At 46.7% G+C, this 24,442-nt stretch overlaps 1 long non-coding RNA gene across 1 annotated transcript; it reads right to left on the bottom strand.

Annotated features, from left to right (window-relative positions):
- Positions 1-5,420: 5,420 nt before the first annotated feature.
- LOC135973517 (uncharacterized) lies at positions 5,421-10,508 on the bottom strand. The gene is made up of 2 exons (XR_010590394.1): positions 10,302-10,508; positions 5,421-6,548 (listed from the first exon to the last, which is right to left on the bottom strand). It is a non-coding gene; the product is annotated as an uncharacterized LOC135973517 (long non-coding RNA).
- Between the last annotated feature and the right edge of the window lie 13,934 nt (positions 10,509-24,442).

Raw genomic sequence — 24,442 nt, 5'->3', positions numbered from 1 at the left:
AATTTGTTAGTCTCTAAGGTGCCACAAGTACTCCTGTTCTTTTTGCGGATACAGACTAACACGGCTACTACTCTGAAACCAGTATAATACAGTTTAGCATTCTATTACAAAGGGAAAAATCCATCTGTATTTTGAGTTTCCCATAATGCTGCTATGAGTTCAGCTAGCTCCCTTCTGTGTTTTGGAGTGGTGGCTGCCGGATCCTGGAAGATCAGTAGTTTATGGCCCCCTAAAATTACTACAGTGACCTCTCTGACTTTTCTATACCTGGTAGAGCATTAAAGGATCTTATGGAAGATATATTTTGTGCATCTGTCCATATCTGGTACAGAAGCCTGACCTCCTAGTAACAGCCCTGAAACCTATGGTATACAAGAAATAAATATCCATCTTGGATTTTTCCAGCTCAGCCTGCTCTGCAGTCTCTCTACCTTGTAAATTCCTTTTCTGGAAATGGAATCATAGAAATGTAGCACTGGAAGCAGGGCCGGCTCCAGGCACCAGCGTAGCAAGCAGGTGCTTGGGGCGGCCAATGAAGAGAAGGGTGGCACGTCCAGCCCTTCGGCGGCAATTCAGCGGCGGGACCGTCACTCCCTCTTGCAGCGAAGGACCTGCCACAGAATTGCCGCTGTAGAATTAAGCGGCGGTAGAGCTGCCGCCGACTTGCCGCCAATCGCCGCAATTGTGGCTTTTTTTTGTTTGTTTTGCTGCTTGGGGCGACAAAAACACTAGAGCCGGCCCTGACTGGAAGGGACCTTGATACTTCTAGTCCAGTCCCCTACACAGAGGCAGGGTTAAGTACTATCAAGACCATCTCTGATAGGTGTTTGTTTAACTTATTCTTAAAAATCTCCAGTGACAGAGATTCCACACCTCTCTAGGTAATTTATTTCAGTGTCTAACTACCCTGTCCCTGACAGTTAGGAAGTTTTTCCCAATATGTAACCTAAATCTCCCTTGCTTCAATATAAGCCTATTACTTCTTGTCCTGTCCTCAATGGTTAAGAAGAACAATTTATCACCCTCCTCTTTATAAAAAACCTTTTATGTGCTTGAAGACTATCATGTCCCCTCTCAGTCTTCACTTCTCCAGATTAAACAAACCCTATTTTTTCAATCTTATTTCATAGGTCATGTTTTCTAAGCCTTTAATCATTTTTGTTGCTCTCCTTTGGACTTTTTCCAATTAGTCTACATCTTTCCTGAAGTATGGTACCCTGAACTGGACACAATATTCCAGTTGAGGCCTTATCAGTGCTGAGTAGAATGGAAGAATTATTTCTCATTTCTTACTTACACCACTTCTGCTAACACATCCCTTTTGGTGCAACAGTATTACATTGTTGACTCATACTTAGTTTGTGATCCACTATAATGCCCAGATCGCTTTCTGCAATACTCTGTTCTAGGCAGTCATTTCCCATTTTGTATTTGTGCAATTGATTATTCTTTCCTAAGCGTAGTACTTTGCATTTGTCCTTATTGAATTTCTGCCTATTTATTGCAGACCATTTCTCCAGTTTGTCAAGATCTCTTTGAATTCTAATCCTGTCCTCCAAAGCACGTGCAATTCCTCCTAGCTTGGCATCATTCACAGACTGTGCTTTTTATGCCATTATCAAAGTAATTTATGAAGATATTGAATAGAACCAGACAGTGTTCCCTCTAATCCATGTGTGAAATGAATTTTGTTATGTGTACCATATCAAGGTAATGTGTGCCACCAGTAAAAACAAAAAACCTAGATATAATATATATTTTTAAAAAGTTACCATAGGGATAAGTACTCCAGCCAGGACAGGTTAAACATTTTAGAACTCACTAATCAAAGAATTATATTTAAGTGTAAGAAAGAAATAAAAATTATGAAGTGCATAGATCAGTCAAAACACTAAAGTAACACACTTTGAAAGAAGTATTAAGTAACAACAACAACAATAATACAAGTATGTGTTGGGAGATGAGTGTGAAAGACAGAGTGTTTGTGCATGTGTGAGTGAGACTGAGACACACACTGTGTGTGAGACAGACACAGTGTGTGTGTGTGTGTGTGTGTGTGTGTGTGTGTGAGAGAGAGAGAGAGAGAGAGACTGCCCTTTTAAGTAGATCACACTCAGCAGTCTGAAGCCTGCTCCCTGCTTGTTCAGACCCAGCAACAGCTGCCAGCCAGCTCTGTCCTGACCCCTGTCGTGTCCCCCCGGCTCTATGGAGATGGGGTACAGGGGTGGGAGGAGGGGACACCCTGACATAAGAGTCCTTCCTTCCCTCCTGCCCCCCATTCCGCACAGCAAGCAGGAGGCTCCCAGGAGCAGCTGGCCAGGGGCTCCAAGGCAGAGGGCAGGAGTAGCAAGGCAGTGGGGGGAGGGACACCTGAAGTGTGTGGCACTTGATAGCCTGCTGGGTGTAGCCAGGCATCTTAGAGGGAATTTAGGAATCAGACCCAGGACAGGTCCCTGCAGGACCCCACTTGCTATGCCCTTCCAGCTTGATTGTGAATCGTTGATAAATACTCTGAGTGCACTTTTCCAAAGAGTAATATGTTTGTCTAGGCTATAGTTCTCTAGTTTGTTTACGAGAATGTCATGTGAGACAGTATCAAAAGCCTTACTAAAGTTGACATATATCACATGTATTGCTTCCTCCCTGTCCACGAGGCTTGCTATCCTGTCAAAGAAGGATATTAGGTTGGTTTGATATCATTTGTTCTTGACAAATCCATGCTGACAGATGGGTACTCCATATGAAGGAGACCTACCAAAGAATTAGGTAAGGCTTTCTGGGGAGCAGGGCCGGCTCCACGTTTTCTGCCGCCCCAAGTGGTGGGAAAAAATAAATAAATAAAGCCGATTGGTGGCACTTCGGCGGCAGCTCAATTGCGCCGGCGGCAGTTCGGCGGCGGGTCCTTCACTCCCTCTCTTCCTCTTCGGCGGCACTTTGGCAGCAGATCAAAGAGGAAGCGAGGGACTGAGGGACCCGCCGCCGAATTCCCGCCGAAGACCTGGACGTGCCGCCCCAATAGTGGACGGAGTGCCGCCCCTTTGTATTGGCCGCCCCAAGCACCTGTTTCCTTAGCTGGTGCCTGGAGCCAGCCCTGCTGGGGAGTCATGGGGGGCTGGGGAGCAGTGAAGGCTGAGGATTGTGCCAACTTCAAGCAGCCATTCTGCTCTGGTGATGTCACTTCTCCTGCCCCACCTCCCCCCAGTTCTTGCTATTTTTTACATTTATGACAATGAAACGGTAGACAAACAACACAGTAATGAGGCATATGAAGACTTGGAGGAAGGATGACTTTCAATGTTGCACTCATTACAGACCCATAGAATGCCTCAGTTCAGATCTCTGCAGTGTCATTGCCTGAGTTCGGCACATGCAAGTATTTTTGTACTGACACTCCTTTTTTGCTAAACGTTCTGGCTGATTATGGCTTCCTTTTTGGGTGGGGTCTTGCCTCTTGTGGTGGGTTGTGTGTATTTGTCATTATGATGGGCCTCAGCATGACACTAAAACTGAGGAGCAATTATAAACTGTGAGAACCAAACACATTTGGTTCAGTCTCCCTTCCAGTTCTCTTTAGTCTGGAAAGAAATTGGAACCCCTTTTCTGTGTTCTGGCCCTGAGTCACCTCTCCTCTGTAGCCTGCCACAGCTCCTGGGATTTTACAGGTCCTGCCTGTTAAGCAAAAGCCATATAAGAGATGTCTGTACAGATGACTATATGTAAATAACACAAAAAGTGCCATTTTCTGACACGTAGGAACTGAGTGACTGGGCAACAAAATGGCAGATGAAATTCAATATGGATAAATGCAAAGTAATGCACATTGGAAAACATAATCTTAATGCTACATACAAAATGATGGGGTCTAAATTAGATTTTACCACTCAAGAAAGAGAGCTTGGCATCTTTGTGGATAGTTCTCTGAAAACCTTTTGTTCAATGTGCAATGGCAGTCAAAGCTAACAATGTTAGGAGCCATTAGGAAAAGAGAAAGATAAGACAGAAAATATCATAATACCACTATATAAATCCATGGTATGTCCACATTGTGACTACTGCATGCAGTTCTGGTTGCTTCATCTCAAAAAAACGTGTATTAGAATTGGAAAAAGTACAGAGAAGGGCAACAAAAATTAGGGATATGGAACGATTCCATATGAGGAGAGATCAAAAAGACTGGGACTGTTCAGCTTGGAAAAAGAGACAACTAAGGGGGGATATGATCGAGGTCTATAAAATCATGACTGGTGTGAAGAAAGTAAATAAGGAAATGTTATTTATTCCTTCATGTATCACAAGAACCTTGGGTCAACCAATGAAATTAATAGGCAGCAGGTTTAAAACAAACAAAAGGAAGTACTTCTTCACACAATGCACAGTCAACCCGTGGAACTCACAGGGATGTTGTGAAAGCCAAACATATAACTGGGCTCAAAAAAGAATGAGAAGTTCATGGGGGATAGGTCTGTGACACCCTGGTGCCCCAATATTCACCACTGTCATATAATTAGGCTATGTTTTGCACAAAGTATTCCTTATGAGGTATCATTCTAAAAGTCATGATCAGATAGACATTAATAGCTCATTGGATTGTATGTGCTATCATCATATGTGAAGTTATGACGTTTGACTTGTATGTGTCACTGAAACATTTTGTGAGGTTGAAAACACCCATAAGCAGCCTTTCAGGTAAAACAGTAAAAAGACCAAACAATGTTACTAGCTTATTGAGGAAATGCACACAAACACAAGGATTACCCCAGGAGCTGTGTACAACAGAAAACTCTCAGAGATAGCACTACACAATGGGAACTGTTTGACCCAGGTCACAGCAAAAGAGCTTTCCAGCAAGTGGGAAGAAGATCTAAAAGGGGGAAATGACATCATGATGTTACCTCATTCTCCCTACAACAACACACCTGGAAACACCTGAAAAACAAAGATTGGGCTGGAGAAAGTGATGGTCCCAGACTAAAGGGATTTCTAGCCTGTGTATGAAAACCTGGGAAAACCAAGCTGCAAAGTAAAGGCAGCTTGTGCCTTAAGAATCAGCCAGCCTGTTTATCACTCAGGATGAGAATTTGCTAATTTATATCCTACCTATCTAGTATGTTAAACTCAGTTTGCGGTTTTGTTTATTTACTAGGCAATCTGCTTTGATCTGTTTGCTAGCACTTATAATCACTTAAAATCTATCTTTTGTAGTTAATAAACTTATTTTATGCTTTAATCCAAACCAGTGTGTGTTTGACTATGGTTTCTGGGGAAAATCTCAGCTTGGTTACCACAAGTGTGCATGGTCCTCTTCACATTGAGGGAGTGGCGGACCGGGTGCTAAACCCATATACTGGCCAGATTTGACCAGAGCAGGATGGTACTGCTCTGGGGTCCTGTGGTGACGACGCAGGAAACAGAACGCCAGGTTTGTTGGTAGCCAGAGAGCTTTACATGCCTCCTGCAAATAGCCTCCCAGGAAAACTTTTCCTGGGGTTTTTATTTCTCTCCTTGCTTTGTTTACAACACTTCTTAGTGGTTACATTTCATGCGCATAAAAAGGCCAGGCAGTGTACATGCACATAAGATAACAAACCCATCTCTTGAGCGTGTGAATGCCAGCTGCGAGGAAACAATCAAATCAGCCAAATAAGTTTCCCAAACATAGGCGCTAGAACAAGGTCACTCCTGCCTCATTGCCAAGGGAACAGTTTGCCGTTCTTCAAGGCTTGTGATTAGGGAGCAACACATTCCTACATCCCCCCCTATTTTATTATATATGCGGTGTTTAGACAAAGCACTTTCGCAGGGTAGCATACACAATGTCACTAGATTGGGTATACATTAAACAAAGCAGCAAAATAAAACACCAAAAATCAAAACTAGAACCCCATACTATAAAAGGGTCTTTATCCACTCTAAGGGTGGCTATAACTAGATATAATCCCACCAAGGAGGAAAAACGTCCTGGCAGATGGCTTAAACATAACATTTCAGCATATCAATTTGCTATTGCATGCAATTACTATTATCAGTAAGCTTAAAACAGCACATTTCTTTCACTGTCTCACATCCCAGATGTTGCTGGGTGGTTTGCAGACAGGAACAAGGTAAGTACTTAACAGACCTTGCATTTCCGGGGCAACGGCCAGGCAGAAATCAGATTGATTTAATACTTCTGCCAGGTGGACCCAGGTGTTAAACTGCAGCCGCTGCTCCATCTGGGGTTCGCCTTGGCAGCCAGGGGCCAACAGGAAACTCCCCAATACACACAAAATAAGGAGTGAATTAGCATTAAGGCAAGCTAACAATGTCACAAGGTAATTTTCTGCGGTAGGTTCTAGCTGCTGCTGCACTCGCAGCTGCTCGGCCTGCAATGAAAGGGCTTTAACCTGTCCCCAGGTTATGCGCTGCGGGGGCCCCCGCGGGGGGCACTGGCGAGGACGCTCGGGATCCTGCAGATGTAGGTTGAACTGTGGAATGGGGTTCGACAGTCCCTGGTGCCAGGCCATCGCCATGCCACGGGCGGACGTTACGCGCCGGGACCCACAACGGACCTGTAGGAAGAGAAACGGCAGCATGCCCCCGTCCCCACGTTATAAGGGGCACTGGGCCATGCCACTGAGGGTCTGGGGCCTTGCGATATTTAACAAAGGGGCGGGGCAAGGCCTGGTAGCTGCGAAAATAACATTCTGCTGCAGAATAATTGTCAGTCAAATTCAAATGGTTCAGGGTAAAAAGCACTGCAGCCAGCCATTCCTGGCAGGGAGGAAGGCCTACGGGAATCCCCCCTTTCTGTTTTTGGCGGACCAGGGCTTGTTTGAGCGCACGGTTGGCTCGTTCCACAATGGCCTGGCCTGTGGGGTTATACGGGATACCAAACGTGTGGACAATGTCCCACGTGGTACAGAAGGAGGCAAAGGCCGAGCTACAGTAGGTGGGGCCGTTGTCGGTCTTAAGATGGGACGGGTGACCCATGATTGCCATAGCGCGAATCATGTGATTAATAACATAACGAGAGGCCTCACCCTTCTGGGGGGTGACCCACACATAATGGGAAAAGGTATCTACACACACGTGAAGATACTGCCAGGGGGCAAAGGGAGGGAAATGTGTAACATCCATTTGCCAGAGCTGGTTGGCCGAGGTTCCACGAGGGTTGACCCCTACCTCCGGGCTATTGGAGAGAGAAGCGCAAAGGTCACACTGACGAACAATGGCCTGCGCCTGATGCAATGGGAGGGTGAACTGCTTGGCAAGGGCCTTGGCGGACTGATGAAAAAAGGCGTGGCTTTCGATTGGGGAGGAAAAAATTGAGGCCACCGATTTGACCGCCTGGTCGGCCACCGCGTTACCTTCTGTTAATAGGCCCAGTAGTGTGGTGTGACTGCGAATGTGTGCCACAAACAGTGGGCTAGAGCAGGAGGAAAGGAGCTGTTGCAGGGTAAGAAAAAGGGCCAACAAATTGTTATCACAGGAGGGCGACACATAGGAACCTGGAAGAGACTTAAGAACATTAGTAACATAAAGACTGTCAGTAATCAAATTAAAAGGGTCATCCTGGAAGCATCGGCAGGCCAGGATGACAGCAGCCAGCTCTGCGCGCTGTGGGGAGCGCTGAGGCAGGGTAAAGCGGACTTGCCAAGTGCCTTGCACCTGCCAGCTGACCGCACCTCGTGTTGGGCCGCCGTCCGTAAAAAGGGTAAGTGCATCCTTAATGGGGACGGTTGACAAAGACGGCGGGAGGTGAAGGCAACGTTGTTGTAGGAGCGAAAGACGGGGGTCGGGGGAATGTGATATTTAACTACCCCGACATAGTCAGCAAGAGACAATTGGAGGGTGGCACTGCAAGAGACAACGCGTTCCCAGTCTTTAGCCGGGATGGGGACAATAATGGCAACGGGGTCCCAACCCAAGAGGGTGCGGGACCGTTCTCGCACTTTAAAAATCAGCTCTGCGGCCTGTTGAGGGAGTGTCTGAATAGTATGCGGAGGAGAGTGGGTCAAACAAATCCATTCAATTAAACGAAGACGCGCTGCCGCCCCCTCCTGGGCGAGGACAGCTGTTGGTTGTGAGAGAGTGGGAAGCAAAATGGCAAAAAGGGGCTGTTCCCTTTCTTGGCGGTCGACCCACACCTGGGCCAGGGTCTGGTTAATGAGGGTGACTGCTTGGCGCTGTTCCTGGGAAACGGGAATGATATCTCCGGGGAGGCGGCCCTGCCGAAGGCCAGAAAAAAGAGGGGACAGCATGGAGGTAGTCAGAGGGCAAAAAGGACGAATCCAATTAAGGGACCCCAATAACTGTTGAAGCTGTACAAACGTAAGAGGGTTGGGCAATACCAACTCGGGACAAACTGGACGGGCATATGACTGGAGCATGCGGTGACCAAGATACAAAAAGGGTGGCTGACGCTGGATCTTGTCCGGTGCCACAACCAGGCCACACGCCGCAAGCTGGTGGCGCAGTTCGTCCAGCCAGTCATCAGGGAGGACGGGGTGAGCCACCAGGATGTCATCCATGTAGTGGTAAATTAAGGCATCTGGGTGTGCTGCGCGGAAGGGCCGTAAGGCCTGCGCAACAAAATGCTGACACAAGGTGGGGCTATTCAACATGCCTTGAGGGAGCACATTCCACTGATAGCGTGGAGTGGGCTGGGAGTGATTCAAAACCGGAACGGTGAAGGCAAAACGCACCCGGTCCTCAGGGTGCAGGGGGATGGTAAAAAAACAATCCTTTAAATCTATTACAAATAACCGGTAATCACAGGGGATAAGGTTGGGATTAGGGGTACCACACTGCAGGGGACCCATAGGCTGTATAATTTTGTTAATGGCGCGAAGGTCCTGCAGGAGGCGCCACTTGCCAGATTTCTTTTTAATCACAAACACGGGGGTATTAAAGAGGCTAGTGGACTCCTCCAAACGTCCTGCCTGCAGCTGGTCATTAACCAAGTGCTGGAGGGCCTCCAGCTTTTCTAAAGGAAGCGGCCACTGCGCAACCCATACGGGCTCGTCAGTGAGCCAACGGAGGGGGAGGGCCGTACGCCTAATCATCAATATGGATGGTGGCAGTGAACTGTGTCAATAAATCATGGCCCCACAGGTTGAGGTGGACGGGGAGAATGATAGGCCGGATACGGGCGCGGCGGGTGCCTTGGGGCGCCCTAACCTCCAACCATCGGGCACTTCGTTGTGAGTCCTGTGCCCCGCCCACACCCCAAACTGCCGGAGCCTGCTCTGTGGGCCAATGGGCGGGCCACTGCGCGGCGGCAATGACGGTGATGTCTGCCCCAGAGTCGATAACATCCTCGAACGGCTGATCGTTGAGGCAGTAAATGCGTTTGGGTTGGGGTGCTTACGTCCGCACACGCCTGTAGCAACTCCGCCAGGGTCGAAGGACTTAGAGGACTCGCTCGCAGCGGGGACCCTGCGGAACGCTCGACGGACACACTGGCCAATGATGGGAAAAGCTACCCGGGGCGTGCCCACCGCCTGCTCGGGGATGCCCGAAAACTGCCCTGTGCCATATAACTGCTCAGCGAGATAGGCCCCCCCACCTTGTGCTGCTGCTGCAAGCGCCTCTCGCTGGTACTCGCTATCCCACACAACGTATTGCGCGGGAGACAGCACCATGCGACACATGTCTTTCCAATCTTGGGGGAGCAAGAAGTAACCGTTTGATACACCTTCCAAGATCCCCAGGGTGAAAGTGGACCGCACCCCGGTCTCACGAACCGCCTTGCGGAGCTCGCGCAGAACCGAGTAGGGGAGAGCCTCCCAGTCCACTATCTGCCCCCCATTTCCATTATCTCGCCAAGAGACGGGAAACGCCTCGAACCCACACTTGGATTCCTCGTCGGTCAAGAGACCGGCCTCACGCGCTCGCCGCACCGCCGCGGCGACAGCGTCCCCCCGCCCGACCGGTAGGCAGGGGGGCGCCGCCACGGGCGGTGGCACAGGGAGGGTCAGCTGCGGGCAGGAGGGGGGTGGCCCATCACCTGGGGGCAAAAGGGGGACCGGCTTGAAGCTGTTGGGGCCGACCCCCTCCAGCGCCTCCTTACAACGCTGCCAGAGCAGCAGGCACTGAACTGGGGCACGGGGTTTACTATACAAGGTGATCCCAATCCGTATCCAATCAGAAAGCTGTAATGACCCGCAGTCCGGATACCAGGGGCACTGGGGATCTATTTCCCTTAGGAGGTCCTCAATATGAGCGACCGGGACAGCGACACATGATCGCTGTCGTATAATCTCTTGTAACTCTCTTGCGTGCTCCTTCTGGGCACTGGAAAGTCTCCCCCCCATACTCACGAATAAGGGGCGGCAAACAGCCGCGGGCGCGCTCGGCGTATCCAGCCGGTGAGTAGAGGGGTATCACGTTGGGGTCACCAGCTGTGGTGACGACGCAGGAAACAGAACGCCAGGTTTGTTGGTAGCCAGAGAGCTTTACAAGCCTCCTGCAAAAAGCCTCGCAGGAAAACTTTTCCTGGGGTTTTTATTTCTCTCCTTGCTTTGTTTACAACACTTCTTAGTGGTTACATTTCATGCGCATAAAAAGGCCAGGCAGTGTACATGCACATAAGATAACGAACCCATCTCTTGAGCGCGTGAATGCCAGCTGCGAGGAAACAATCAAATCAGCCAAATAAGTTTCCCAAACATAGGCGCTAGAACAAGGTCACTCCTGCCTCATTGCCAAGGGAACAGTTTGCCGTTCTTCAAGGCTTGTGATTAGGGAGCAACACATTCCTACAGGGTCCTAGGCTGGGAGGCTGCTGGTTCGAGAGCCTGCATGTAACTGCAGCTGGGTGTGTCTCTACCTATGTGAATGCTGGTGAAAGTGCAAGCTTGGAGGGCTTTTCAACTTGTCACAGCAGCACAGTGTGAGAGGGAGCCCAGACTGGTGGTTCAGAAGGCTCAGTGGTACCCCAATTCCAGCTGGCACCCCGGGGGAAACCCGTCATGAGGTCCATCAATGGCTATTGATGCAATCCCATGCTCTGGGTATCTCTAAACCTCTGACTATCAGATGGTGGAGCTGGATGACAAGGGATGGATCACTTGATAATTTCCCTGATCTGTTCATTTCCTCTGAAGCATCTGACCCCAGTCATTGTGGGAAGACAGGAGAGTGGGCTAGATGGACCATTGGTCTGACCCACCATGGCAGTTCTTGTATTAACATGTAGCATTGCTCTTGGTAGGTTCCATAAAGTTGTTGCTATGCACTGCAATTGGCTTCCTGAGCCTTGTTACTGGTATGTCCCCCATGCTGCACCTGCTGTTCACTTCCTCTCTGGGTGTGGCACTTCCCACTTGTTGCTACTAAATCTCCTTACCTAACTGGCTGTAGCCCCTACTGCTCTAATCATCCCAACTTAACCAAAGACACGTCTAGCATCAAACAGCCATGTAGACTGCTGAGAGAGTCTTGTTTTTCAGAGAAGTCTTTGGAGAACCTGAAGGAGTCTTAGGCTAGGTCTACACTACTCGCCTGAATCGGCGGGTAGAAATCGATCTCTCGGGGATCAAATTATCGCGTCTCGTCGGGATGCGACAATCGATCCCTGAATCGACGCGCTTACTCCACCAGCGGAGGTAGGAGTAAGTGCCGTCAACGGGGAGCGGCGGAGGTTGATTTTGCCGCCGTCCTCACAGCGGGGTAAGTCGGCTCCGATACGTCGAATTCAGCTACGCTATTCGCGTAGCTGAATTTGCGTATCTTAAATCGACCCCCCCTTCCCCCGTAGTGAAGACCTGCCCTTAGACTGGGTAATAGGTAGCAGCACTACTTGAATTCTGATAGATGCTGCACCTCCATGAATTAGACAATGCCATGGAGCACAGTCTGGGAACTCCTGCCCTGCTACCACTCTAGCATCTTTCACTTCAAATTTCTGGCTTTGACATATCACACTGCATTTGGGTAACTGCTTTAGGAACAGGTCTCATAAGCAGAAAGATGGTGCAAGTGCATTATCTATGCAGTCTTCTTGGCAACCTGTGTGCGTAGGGGCGCAATCCATATAAATGTGGTACATGAGCAACTTTTTACATAATAACTATGTAACTCAGCACCATGACAGTTCTTGCAATGCTATGGTAGATTGGTATCCCAAACTGATATCCTGACTCCCAGCTAATCCTGAACTGCTATTTAGCTTCTCTCCAACCACAAAGGTATTCAGAAATGCATGCTTTTCAATCAAAGGTTGGGTGGATTTCAGTGCTTACAAGTCAGATGCTGAGCGCACCACATGGAGCCAGGCATAGTGGAGGCAGGCACTGTGCTAGCTTCTACACACAGCTTTGTTAATGAGCCTTTATCCCTGTCCAGAAGTACCCTGTAATGCTCATTTTTCTATTGATAGGTCCTTGAGCTGTCCCTCTTCTCCCTTTCCCCTAGTTATTCCAGGCCTTGGCCCCTCAAACAGATGTTTGATCCAAATTGTGTGGTGGGCTTATAATAGGCACAAATGGGAACTAGGAGACAATTTATCTTGCTTTACACCAAACTGTTTCCTAAGGAGAATCAAATCTGTGGGCCTGGTTCTCATTTCATACCAGTGTAAATCAGGAGTAGCGCCTCTGAGGTCAGTGGAGCAACACAGTTGTAAAACCAATGTGAACGCAGAATCAGACCCTGTGTCTCCAGACATGGAAGGCGCCAGTTGTCTTGCCCCCACATTTTTATAACATGTTGAGCGATAGTCTTTGCCTATGGCCATCTCACAGGGAACCCCAGAGCTTTGTGGTAGGGAGGCATTATTCATTAGGCATTATGCATGTCCCTGAAATCTCCTCCATCCCCAGGCCCTCCCTTATAAATGAGCTGCAAATGGATGGCTGTGGGGACCTGAACATGGGTCACTGCTGATCACTATTTCACTGCTTTCTGACAATGAGGCCTTTGTTGGTCTCATTTTGCTGTTTGAGCCAAGGGTTGCTGACTCAGGGTTTTTTCCTGATCACTGAAGATCTCTGCTGTCAGCAAGCCATTTGAGTGAGCCACAGGGGGCCAGGCAAGGGAGAGGGAGGCTGGAGTGATGGGTCTAAAGAGAGAAGACAATGGATGAACTGCATCCTAGAAAAACCAGGAGATTGGAAGACTTGCTATGATGATAACATTTAAACCAGTTCACAACCGGCTCTCGGGAGAGAGTGCTGGAAGTGTGCTCTGATCTGTCAGTTCTGGCTTTGGGGAGGAACGAGAACACGCTAAACTGAGAGGGGAATCAGGTGAGTTACTTCATTTTTCCACTACTCCTTTAGTGAGCGCCTGATAGATTGGTTCTAAGCACGAGATGAAATGTGTTTCCCTGGCTGTCACAGCTCCCCATTGCTCTCTCTGTTGCATGGAAACTTCTGGTCAAAGACATATTTGCTCAGTAGCAGATTCTACTAGCAAACCACTAATATCCACCCTTAGCCTTCCATTCCATAGGTCACAACAGGACATTTCCTGCCTGCTATCATCAGTTCCCTTCCTACAGGAGCCCCAGGTCAAAGCATTCTGAATCATTTAACCTAGGGGCATTAGCTAGTATTTTTTCCTGGTTAACTGAAATGTATAATTAATGCAATGAGATAGCCAGTATTCAAAGCAGAAACAGATACAGTTAAAGGAGACTAAACAAAGAAAAAACCCTAAGTCTCCTGTGACCATCTAAACAGCCCAATATACTGAATGCAGAGAGAATGAGCCAGATGCTCACCTGATGTAAGTCACTTATAGCTCCATTGACATCAGTGACTTACAATAAGGAGCAGAGTATAGAACACTTAATCAAGAATCCCTGTCAGGATTTCCCTTCATCTTTGTAGTGCTTCTGCCTGTGGGAAGTCTGCACCAAAAAATTAAAAATTCTGCATATTTTATTTGCCAAATTAACACAAAATAATCACACCATTTTCAATTATTTTGGTAATTTATTTCAAAATACCCGTCAGTAAGTGTGTCTGTAACAATACAAACAAAGAGTCAGGAAATGTTTTTTGACAAATAGATTCCTTACTAGGCATATTAGCAGATGGCGCCACAGTGAGCAAGAGGGATACAGTCTCCTATGCACACCCAGCCCTGCTACCCCCCACCCCGATCCAGGTGTGGGGCAGGCAGGCTCAGCCTGGCAGGATCCAAATGAGAGGGGGGGCTTAGTGTGGGGGAGATACAGGTATGGGGTGAGAGGGTTTTGTGTGGGACACTCTGGGAGTGAGTGGCTTGGTGGGGGATCTGGGTGTGTGGTGGATCTGGATGCACAGGGACTTGTTGGGGGATTCTAAGTGTGGAGAGAATGGGACTCTGTGGGGGTCCAGGTGAAGGTGGTTGAGGCTCAGTGAGGGGGAGTTTGTGGGGGGGAATGAGGCTTGGTGAGGGGTCTGGGCGTCTGAGCAGGGAGAGAGTCCAGGTGTTGGGGAGTGGGGCTTGGAGGGGTGGGGGTCTGGGTGCAGCTGGTTGGGAATCAGTGGGGTGAGGGTCCAGGTGCAGTGGGCTCAGTGGGATGGTCCAGGTGCAAGGGAATTGGGGCTCAGCAGGGGGTGTTCTGGGTGCAAAAGTGGGGGTCTGGATGCAATGGGTGGGGCTTGGTGGGGAGTCTGGGTGCAGAGGAGGGTCTGGATGCACAAGGGTTGGGTGGATGGGGAGGTAGCTCCCTGTACAGTGACCCTTCCCCCCATGGCTGGGGGCAGGAAGCGGGGTATGTGGGTGGAGCTTCCTGCAGCCAGGGGAGGTTCTTGGAGGTGGTTCTGACCCAGCCCCTGCCCTGGGAGCAGCCTGTGCAGGGGAAGAGGAAGTTCTGTCTCCTCCTTAGCCCAACTGGGACAAGCAGCTGGAGGGTGGCACACGGTAGGAGCCCCTGGTTGGGGTGGCCCCAGTCCTGACCCTCTCCGTCTCTGGGTATACCATGATAGTGAGTGAGAGGGACAGAGAGAGCCCAGCCCCACCTCCCAAGGCAGTGATGTTTGTCTTTCCCAGCTGCTCCCGATGCCTAAACCATACGCCCCTTCCCGCCCCCCCACACACACACCCTGACCGCTGCCCAGAGGGGCACGTGAATCAATTTTTCTGCAAGGAAAGAGTAAAATCTGAAGAGGACATTAATTCTGCACTTGCACAGTGGTGCAGAATTACCCCAGGAGTAGGTGCCCCACATGAAACACATTTGTGAACAAAATGCAGCTTGGTGTAAGAGAGGGATGGGATCTCTGTCCTGGAGCAATAAGGGCTAGAGTCACAAATGGAACTTAAATAACTAGCTGAAGTAGTTTATGTGTGGCAGACCCAAAGAAATCCCAGACAGGAATTTACTACGTGCTTTTTAATTGCACCATGTCTGTCTTGCTGATCTGTTTGGGAGCACACTTTGTACATCCAAATTTCACATTAGATCGGGGAGAAACATGGGACACAAAATCACTGACCTTTATTGCTTTGGATGCCTTTTTTACTCCAGGAGCCAAACACCATTTGTAGGTTTGGGTTGAAGATGAAGTTTTTATCCCACGCCTTTCTAAAGGCCAGAGGTAAAGACCATTGTCTTAAATAGGCCTTGGCTCAGACTGAGTTACAAATAACATTTGGATCCTGTAGTTAAGAGGACATCAAAAGCCAGATTTATCATAGTGACTTTTCCTGCCCTTTCTTCCAAAGACCTAAATTGAGCCCAGGGCCGGCCCACAACATTTTGGCACCTGAGGCGGGGAGCTCAAATGACACCCCCATGCTCCCTCACTTGGGCCAAAACTTTGAAAGGTCTCAATTCTGCCTTCTTCCTGTTCTACTCCTCTCATGGTACTGCTCTGCTACCTATCCCAATAAAGGAGAACTAACAACTTAAAATGCCTTGTTCAAAAATTTTAAGTAATACTTAACTTTCAAACGCCTGAACAGCAAATGTAACTTTTCTTGTCTGCATAATAAACACTGGCATTTTTATCTGTTTGAATAATCAAAGTGGTGCTTTCCGTATCTTCTTGGTTGCAAAAATTTGAACTGCTTCCTGAAGGTCCACAGTCTGGGCCAGCTCATGCTCTATTGAGATGGTTGCAGGGCCAACCAGCGTCTCATGTGTCATTGTGGAGGGTAGATATGTTTTTATTAACTTCAGCTTGGAGAAGCTATATTCTCCACTGGCAACTGTTACAGAGAGTGGTAGAAGTATGCTCAGAGCAACAAAAGCATTTGGAAAGAGAGTGGTCATCTTATTTGTGCACATATATTCCAGAACAGCCCTTTCAAGATACAAGAAATGTATCTTGAAAGGGCTTTCAGTTCCTCACCTAAATCACTCGCATCAATATTGCGCATGTCATCATGTGTCAACACTGTCTCTAGTGCCCTGCATTGCTGGTGTAGGTCTTCTTCAGGTATAGTGAGGAGTTTTGGAATATCATACAACATCCCAAATATACTGCTGTATTCCTTGAGCTGCATGAAACATTCTTCAACTGACTGTATTGCACAATCTAGCACCTGGTTAGAGAATTCAACTTTGAATTGTTGTTTGGGGTCTCTTATGGGATTATCCCATGCCTTGTAATCAAAATGTCTTCTTCTTTGGTGACTCTTGTATTCTTGAATGGGTGGGAAAATAGCTTCAGTGTGAAGTTCCTCTGCCAACTTCTGTGCACTCTTCAGAACGTTTTGAAATCGCTCATCTGACCAGTAAGACTGTAGGTATGACTTTGCTTTGTCCAATTGTCCCATTGCTCCAGATATATCAAGGTCAACACATTGGAGTCTTTTGCTTACATTTATTTCAAACAGTATGTCATGCCACAACACTAAGCCACACAGAAATTTGAAGTTATGTATGTTTCTGGTGATTCTATTTCCCTCTGCCACTGTTCTCCCAAGAACAGTTACTGTCATAGCATTATCCTCCATAATGGTAACTATGGCATCACCTATCTTCCCAATTTGGTGTTTGATAGGCTTTATCGCCTCCACTCAACTTTCCCATCATGTGGCACTCAGTGGTTTCAGTGTCAGAGAGGATGTTCCCAGATGTTGCTTCAAAATTTGCCATCGATGAGCTGATGCAGAGAAAAATACATAGATGCTTTGAATTACATTCAAAAATTCAACAGCCTCACTAGAAACTGATGCTGCATCACTGACCACCAAGTTCAATGAATGAAAACTGCATGGGACAAAATAAGCTTGAGGGTTTAAGTCTTGGATCTGTGTCTGCACTCCTCTGTTCTTTCCTCTCATGTTGGCACCATTATCATAGCCCTGACCTTTCGTGTCAGCTATCGCAATTCCCATATCTGCCAGCTTTTTAAGAAGCACATTTGTCATACCAGCTCTTCACTCATTGCCACCTCACTTTTTATCCCTTTCTCCAGATCATTTATGAACAAGTTGAATAGGACTGACCCTTGGGGAACATCACTAGTTACCCCTCTCCATTCAGAAAATTTACCATTAATTCCTACCCTTTGTTCCCTGTCTTTTAACCAGTTCTCAATCCGTGAAAGGACCTTCCCTTTTATCCCATGATAACTTAATTTGCGTAAGAACCTTTGGTGAGGGACCTTGTCAAAGGCTTTCTGGAAATCTAAGTACACTATGTCCACTGGATCCCCCTTGTCCACATGTTTGTTGACCCCTTCAAAGAACTCTAATAGATTAGTAAGACATGATTTCCCTTTACAGAAACCATGTTGACTTTTGCCCAACAATTTATGTTCTTCTATGTGTCTGACAATTTTATTCTCTACTATTGTTTCGACTAATTTGCCCAGTACCAACGTTAGACTTACTGGTCTGTAATTGCCGGGATCACCTTTTTAAATATTGGCGTTACATTAGCTATCTTCCAGTCATTGGGTACAGAAGCCGATTTAAAGGACAGGTTACAAACCCTAGTTAATAGTTCCGCAATTTCACATTTGAGTTCCTTCAGAACTCTTGGGTGAATACCATCTGGTCCCGGTGACTTGTTAATGTTAAGTTTATCAATTAATTCCAAAACCTCCTCTCGTGACACTTCAATCTGTGACAGTTCCTCAGATTTGTCACCTACAAAAGTTGGCTCAGGTTTGGGAATCTCCCTAACATCCTCAGCCGTGAAGACTGAAGCAAAGATTTTGTTTAGTTTCTCTGCAATGACTTTATCGTCTTTAAGCGCTCCTTTTCTATCTTTATCATCGAGGGGCCCCACTGATTGTTTAGCAGACTTCCTGCTTCTGATGTACTTAAAAAACATTTTGTTATTACCTTTTGAGTTTTTGGCTAGCCGTTCTTCAAACTCCTCTTTGGCTTTTCTTATTACATTTTTACACTTAATTTGGCAGTGTTTATGCTCCTTTCTATTTCCCTCTCTGGGATTTGACTTCCACTTTTTAAAGGGAGTCTTTTTATCTCTTACTGCTTCTTTTACGTGGTTGTTGAGCCACAGTGGCTCTTTGTTAGTTTTTTTACCGTGTTTCTTAATTTGGGGTATACATTTAAGTTGGGCCTCTATTATGGTGTCTTTAAAAAGCGCCCATGCAGCTTGCAGGGATTTCACTTTAGTCACTGTACCTTTTAATTTCTGTTTAACTAACCTCCTCATTTTTGCATAGTTCCCCTTTTTGAAATTAAATGTCACAGTGTTGGGCAGTTGAGATGTTCTTCCCACGACAGGAATGTTAAATGTTGTTATATTATGGTCACTATTTCCAAGCGGTCCTGTTATTACCACCTCTTGGACCAGCTCCTGCGCTCCACTCAGGACTAAATCTAGAGTTGCCTCTCCCCTTGTGGGTTCCCGTACCAGCTGCTCCAAGAAGCAGTCATTTAAAGTATCGAGAAATTTTGTCTCTGCATTTCGTCCTGAGGTGACATGTTCCCAGTCAATATGGGGATAATTGAAATCCCCCCACTATTATTGAGTTCTTAATTTTGATAGCCTCTCTAATTTCCCTTAGCATTTCATCGTCACTATCGCTATCCTGGTCAGGTGGCTGATAATAGATCCCTAATGTTATATTCTTATTAGAGCATGAAATTACTATCCATAGAGATTCTATGGAATATGTGGATTCACTTAAGATTTTTACTTCATTTGATTCTATATTTTCTTTCACATATAGTGCCACTCTCTCCCCCTCCCCCGTGCATGACCTGTTCTGTCCTTCCGATATATTTTGTACCCCGGAATGATTGTGTCCCACTGATTGTCCTCAGTCCACCAGGTTTCTGTGATGCCTATTATATCAATATCCTCCTTTATCACGAGGCACTCTAGTTCACCCATCTTATTATTTAGACTTCTAGCATTTGTGTATAAGCACTTTAAAAACTTGTCACTGTTTATTTGTCTGCCCTTTTCTGACGTGTCAGATTCTTTATGTGAATGTTTCTCGTCTGATCTGGCCCTTACATTATCCTCTTCCATCCTCTGTTCCTGACTATAACCTAGAGAATCTCTATCAATAGACTCTCCTCTAAGAGAAGTCTCTGTCCGATCCACATGCTCCTCTGCAGCAGTCGGCTTTCCCCCATCTCCTAGTTTAAAAACTGCTCTACAACCTTTTTAATGTTTAGTGCCAGCAGTCTGGTTCCACTCTGGTTTAGGTGGAGCCCATCTCTCCTGTATAGGCTCTCCCCATCCCAAAAGTTTCCCCAGTTCCTAATGAATCTAAACCCTTCCTCTCTACACCATCGTCTCATCCACTCATTGAGACTCTGAAGCTCTGCCTGCCTACCTGGCCCTGCGCGTGGAACTGGGAGCATATCTGAGAATGCCACCATAGAGGTCCTGGATTTCAGTCTCTTCCCTAGCAGCCTAAATTTGGCCTCCAGGACATCTCTCCTACCCTTCCCTATGTCATTGGTACCTACATGTACCATGACCACCAGCTCCTCCCCAGCACTACACATAAGTCTGTCTAGATGCCTCGAGAGATCCGAAGTCTTTGCACCAGGCAGCAAGTCACCTTAGCTCCTCCAGTTCTGCCACCATGGCCTCCAAAGCCCGTACGCAGTCTCTGAGGGCCAGGAGCTCCTTGCACCGCCTGCACACATACACCACCTGCCCACAGGGCAGGTAACACTGGTCTACAATTTTTGAGAAGTCGTCTGCTTCAGAGATAAAATGTGCTATTTATTATGTATTTTGATGTGCTGAATTCAAATATGACAATTAAAACAACTGATTGGCTACTGTTTCTAAGATATTTAAGTTTTTACATTTTATGTCTATGTATATTGTGTAGATAGTAGAGTTTTAATCATAAATTGTAAACCTAGGTCTTTTCATGTGTTTATGGTTGCTTTACATGATAATATTTCACCTGTCCTGTTTATGTAACACTTTAAAAATCAGCAAAAGGGTTATATAAATAAAATGTATTATGAAACAAAAGGCAAAAAACTATTATGTACATAGTTTAGTCCTATTCAGTGTCTACTCGGCGCTTCTTGGCTTGTCTCTTGTATTCATTAAATGGAGCATCTCTTGTCACTGGCCAGCAATATTCTGCAAGCATTGATGGGCTCCATTTGCCCTGGTAGCGTTTCTCCATTGTTGCAATGTCCTGGTGAAATCGCTCACCGTGCTCGTCGCTCACTGCTCCGCAGTTGGGTGGAAAAAAATCTAGATGAGAGTGCAAAAAATGTATCTTTAGTGACATGTTGCAACCAAGGCTTTTGTATGCCTTGAGGAGGTTTTCCACCAACAACCTGTAGTTGTCTGCCTTCTTGTTTCTGAGAAAATTTATTGCCACTAACTGGAAGGCTTTCCATGCCGTCTTTGCCTTGCCACGCAGTGCATGGTCAAATGCATCATCTCGAAGAAGTTCACGAATCTGAGGACCAACAAAGACACCTTCCTTTATCTTAGCTTCACTTAACCTTGGAAATTTTCCGCGGAGGTACTTGAAAGCTGCTTGTGTTTTGTCAATGGCCTTGACAAAGTTCTTCATCAGACCCAGCTTGATGTGTAAGGGTGGTAACAAAATCTTCCTTGATTCAACAAGAGGTGGATGCTGAACAATTTTCCTCCCAGGCTCCAATGACTGTCGGAGTGGCCAATCTTTCTTGATGTAGTGGGAATCTCTTGCACGACTATCCCGTTCACAGAGAAAACAGCTGTACTTTGTGTATCCAGTCTGCAGATCAAGCAAGAGAGCAACAACCTTCTAATCACCACAAAACTGCCACTGATGTTGGTAATAGTTTATGCACCTCAAAAGTTGTTTCATGTTGTCATAGGTTTCCTTCATATGGACTGCATGACCAACTGGAATTGATGGCAAAACATTGCCATTATGCAGTAAAACAGCTTTAAGACTCGTCTTCAATGAATCAATGAACAGTCTCCACTCATCTGGATTGCGAACGATGTTGTGGGCTGCCATCACACCATCGATGTTGTTGCAGGCTACAAGATCACCTTCCATGAAGAAGAATGGGACAAGATCCTTTTGACGGTCCTGGATCTTGGAAACCCTAACATCACCTGCCAGGAGATTCCACTGCTGTAGTCTGGAGCCCAACAGCTCTGCCTTACTCTTGGGTAGTTCCAAATCCCTGACAAGGTCATTCAGTTCACCTTGTGTTATGAGGTGTGGTTCAGAGGAGGAGGATGGGAGAAAATGTGGGTCCTGTGACATTGATGGTTCAGGACCAGAAGTTTCATCCTCTTCCTCTTCCCCGTCTGACTCAAGTGAGAATGATTCTGGTGCATCAGGAACCGGCAGTCCTTCTCCGTGGGGTACTGGGTGTATAGCTGATGGAATGTTTGGATAATGCACAGTCCACTTTTTCTTCTTTGACACACCTTTCCCAACTGGAGGCACCATGCAGAAGTAACAATTGCTGGTATGATCTGTTGGCTCTCTCCAAATCATTGGCACTGCAAAAGGCATAGATTTCCTTTTCCTGTTCAACCACTGGCGAAGATTTGTTGCACAAGTGTTGCAGCATATGTGTGGGGCCCACCTCTTGTCCTGATCTCCAATTTTGCAGCCAGAATAAAGGTGATAGGCTTTCTTAACCATAGTGGTTGAAATCTATCTCCCCTTGTAAGTATTCTCACACTTGTTATCTAACTGTCTGTCTGTGCTGGGCTAGCTTGATTATCACTTCAAAAGTTTTTTTCTCTTAATTAATTGGCCTCTCAGAGGTGGTAAGACAACTCCCACCTGTTTATGCTCTCTGTATGTGTGTATATATATCTCCTCAATATATGTTCCATTCTATATGCATCCGAAGAAGTGGGCTATAGTCCACGAAAGCTTATGCTCTAATAAATTTGTTAGTCTCTAAGGTGCCACAAGTCCTCCTGTTCTTCTTTTTGCGGATACAGACTAACACGGCTGCTACTCTGAAACCTTTCATAGTGGTTATACTGCGCTTTTGTAATGCAAAAGTCACTTCACCACAAACATAGCAGAAGTTATCTGCATTGTTCACACAAGTACGAGGCATCTCTGCTCTCTTTGGCTAAACAGAAATGTGTCCCTTTGCAAAATCAAACACTGACAAATAAGAGAGCACGACACTGTATGATTTCTAGAGCTGATCTAGGGCAATTTGTTCAGCAGAGTGATGTAAGCTTCATTATGATTGCATCATCCATGACTTGTAGGAATAACATGATGCAATTCATATCATGTATGATGCAATACCAGCTTCAGATTGCATCATTCATTGTTTTGCCTAAAAAGCAAGTACTGTCCAAACCCAGTCATAGATTTATTCATAGATCCAGTCAAAGATGTATTTTAGTCATTTCTGGTTTAAATTGAGATCCCTTCCCTTTATAACTCACTTATCCTCCGCCATTCCCAAGTCAAGGGTCGTATATACTGACCCAATAGCATATCTTGAAAACTAGAGCCAATCAATAATTTTAAGCATCATTTTCATTCTCAGTGACCCAGAATTAGTAAAGTTTGACTACATTTATTTCAGAAGCATTTTGGCTGTAGAGCAGTGTAATCAGTGCAATAAACTGGATAGCCCCCACTCTGAAGTTTTTCACTTGCTGTGGCCCATGCAGTACAAGGAAATCCCACAGGCTACTGCTAAAGTGGGTCCACAGTCCTGGATCATCTAGACTTAAGGAACTAAACTAAGCAACAGCTGTTTCTTGCACCTTCATCACACTTTTCTCTGATCTACACTTTTCTTCAGCAATGTGCATGGTTACATCCATTTGAGATGGAGATATGGATGCTGCAGTAGCTGCCAGGTCACCTGCACTCTGACTAACGGGAAGATCAGGCATCTCCTCACCACTCACATCCTCACTGGGGCCATGAACATTTGTGTCTATGTATCTCAGGAGAGCTCCTTCCTGCTTAGATAGAAAAGCTTCCTTTGCTTGCTTGCTTTTTCTGAATGCTGCCCCAGAGGGGCGTTTTCTTCTTTCACTCATGACTGCTGGTCTGTGCCAGCTATAGTGGCTCTCAACACTCTATTGAAGGGGACAAAAAAACATGCTGGTAGCAGGGCCTGAGTGAGGGAAGATATCAGCGTCTTAAGGGCCTAACTGGCTCCTACTACTTCAGTTGACTGTCTGTTCTCCTCAAGTGGGTTCAGGAAAACAGCAGGAAACAAGAAGCTCCCTGAGAAGCTGGTGTTAATCAGTCCAGGCTCCTGTGGGTGCTAGAGAAGGCACCCCTTCTCCTCCTCTCTCCCTGCAGCTCCTGCTGCTTTCTGTTATTTCCTTTCACCTTTTCTCCTGCCTGCCTATTATGTCTCTTATGCCCTCCTTCCTCCAGCATAGCACTCCACCATCTCTGTGCATCTAGAGCAGAGAGAATACATATGCACCAGCAGCAGACACAATTTTCTACACTCTGGGTCCTAGTGGTACCCCCCTCCCACAGTGTGGTACCTGAGGCGGCCACCTGAGTTCGCCTCATGGTAAGGCCAGCCCGATGGAGCCCTTGCTGGCAGCTTTTCTAAGTTGATTCTAGGCATTCCCTCCAATACAGGACTAAAAGAAATGCAATAAAAGTCAGAGATTTCACATCCCAGCCTGGGAATGCTGTCATGTGGCTTTCTCTCTAGTTTGGAACTAGATATGGTGATTGGGCAACTTTAGATCATATGCGCTGCAGTTTTCTGACAGGCCTGACTTTTCAGCGAGCCATTTTCAAAGATCATTGGAAGTCATTATGATGAGCCACTGGAAGCTGTGTTAGTTTTTGCTTTGGGGGTTGGGTTTTTTTCCTCCAGGTCCTATTGCAATAGAATATGTTCTCTGGGTATGTTCTCCGGTGGACTGGGTGGAGGAAATCAGTTTGTGATTCAATGAACATGAAGGCAGTCCAGCACTGTGCTGCGGGAGGCGTGGAGAGCATGAAAAGGCACTGATGATGTCCTGGCCATGAGCTGCCACTAAGGAAGTCCCTAGCCGTAACAACCCTTAGTGCCACTGGAATCTGGTTTCCACAGCCGAGAGAGTGGGACTGCCCCTGTGCAACGGCTTTCTCACTTAAAAATTTCCCCC

This window comes from Chrysemys picta, chromosome 9 (assembly GCF_011386835.1).
Source record: "Chrysemys picta bellii isolate R12L10 chromosome 9, ASM1138683v2, whole genome shotgun sequence".
In the NCBI taxonomy this organism is placed as follows: Eukaryota; Metazoa; Chordata; order Testudines; family Emydidae; genus Chrysemys; species Chrysemys picta.
The sequence above is the reverse complement of the archived record's forward strand: the minus strand, read 5'-3'. Positions and strand labels throughout refer to the sequence as shown.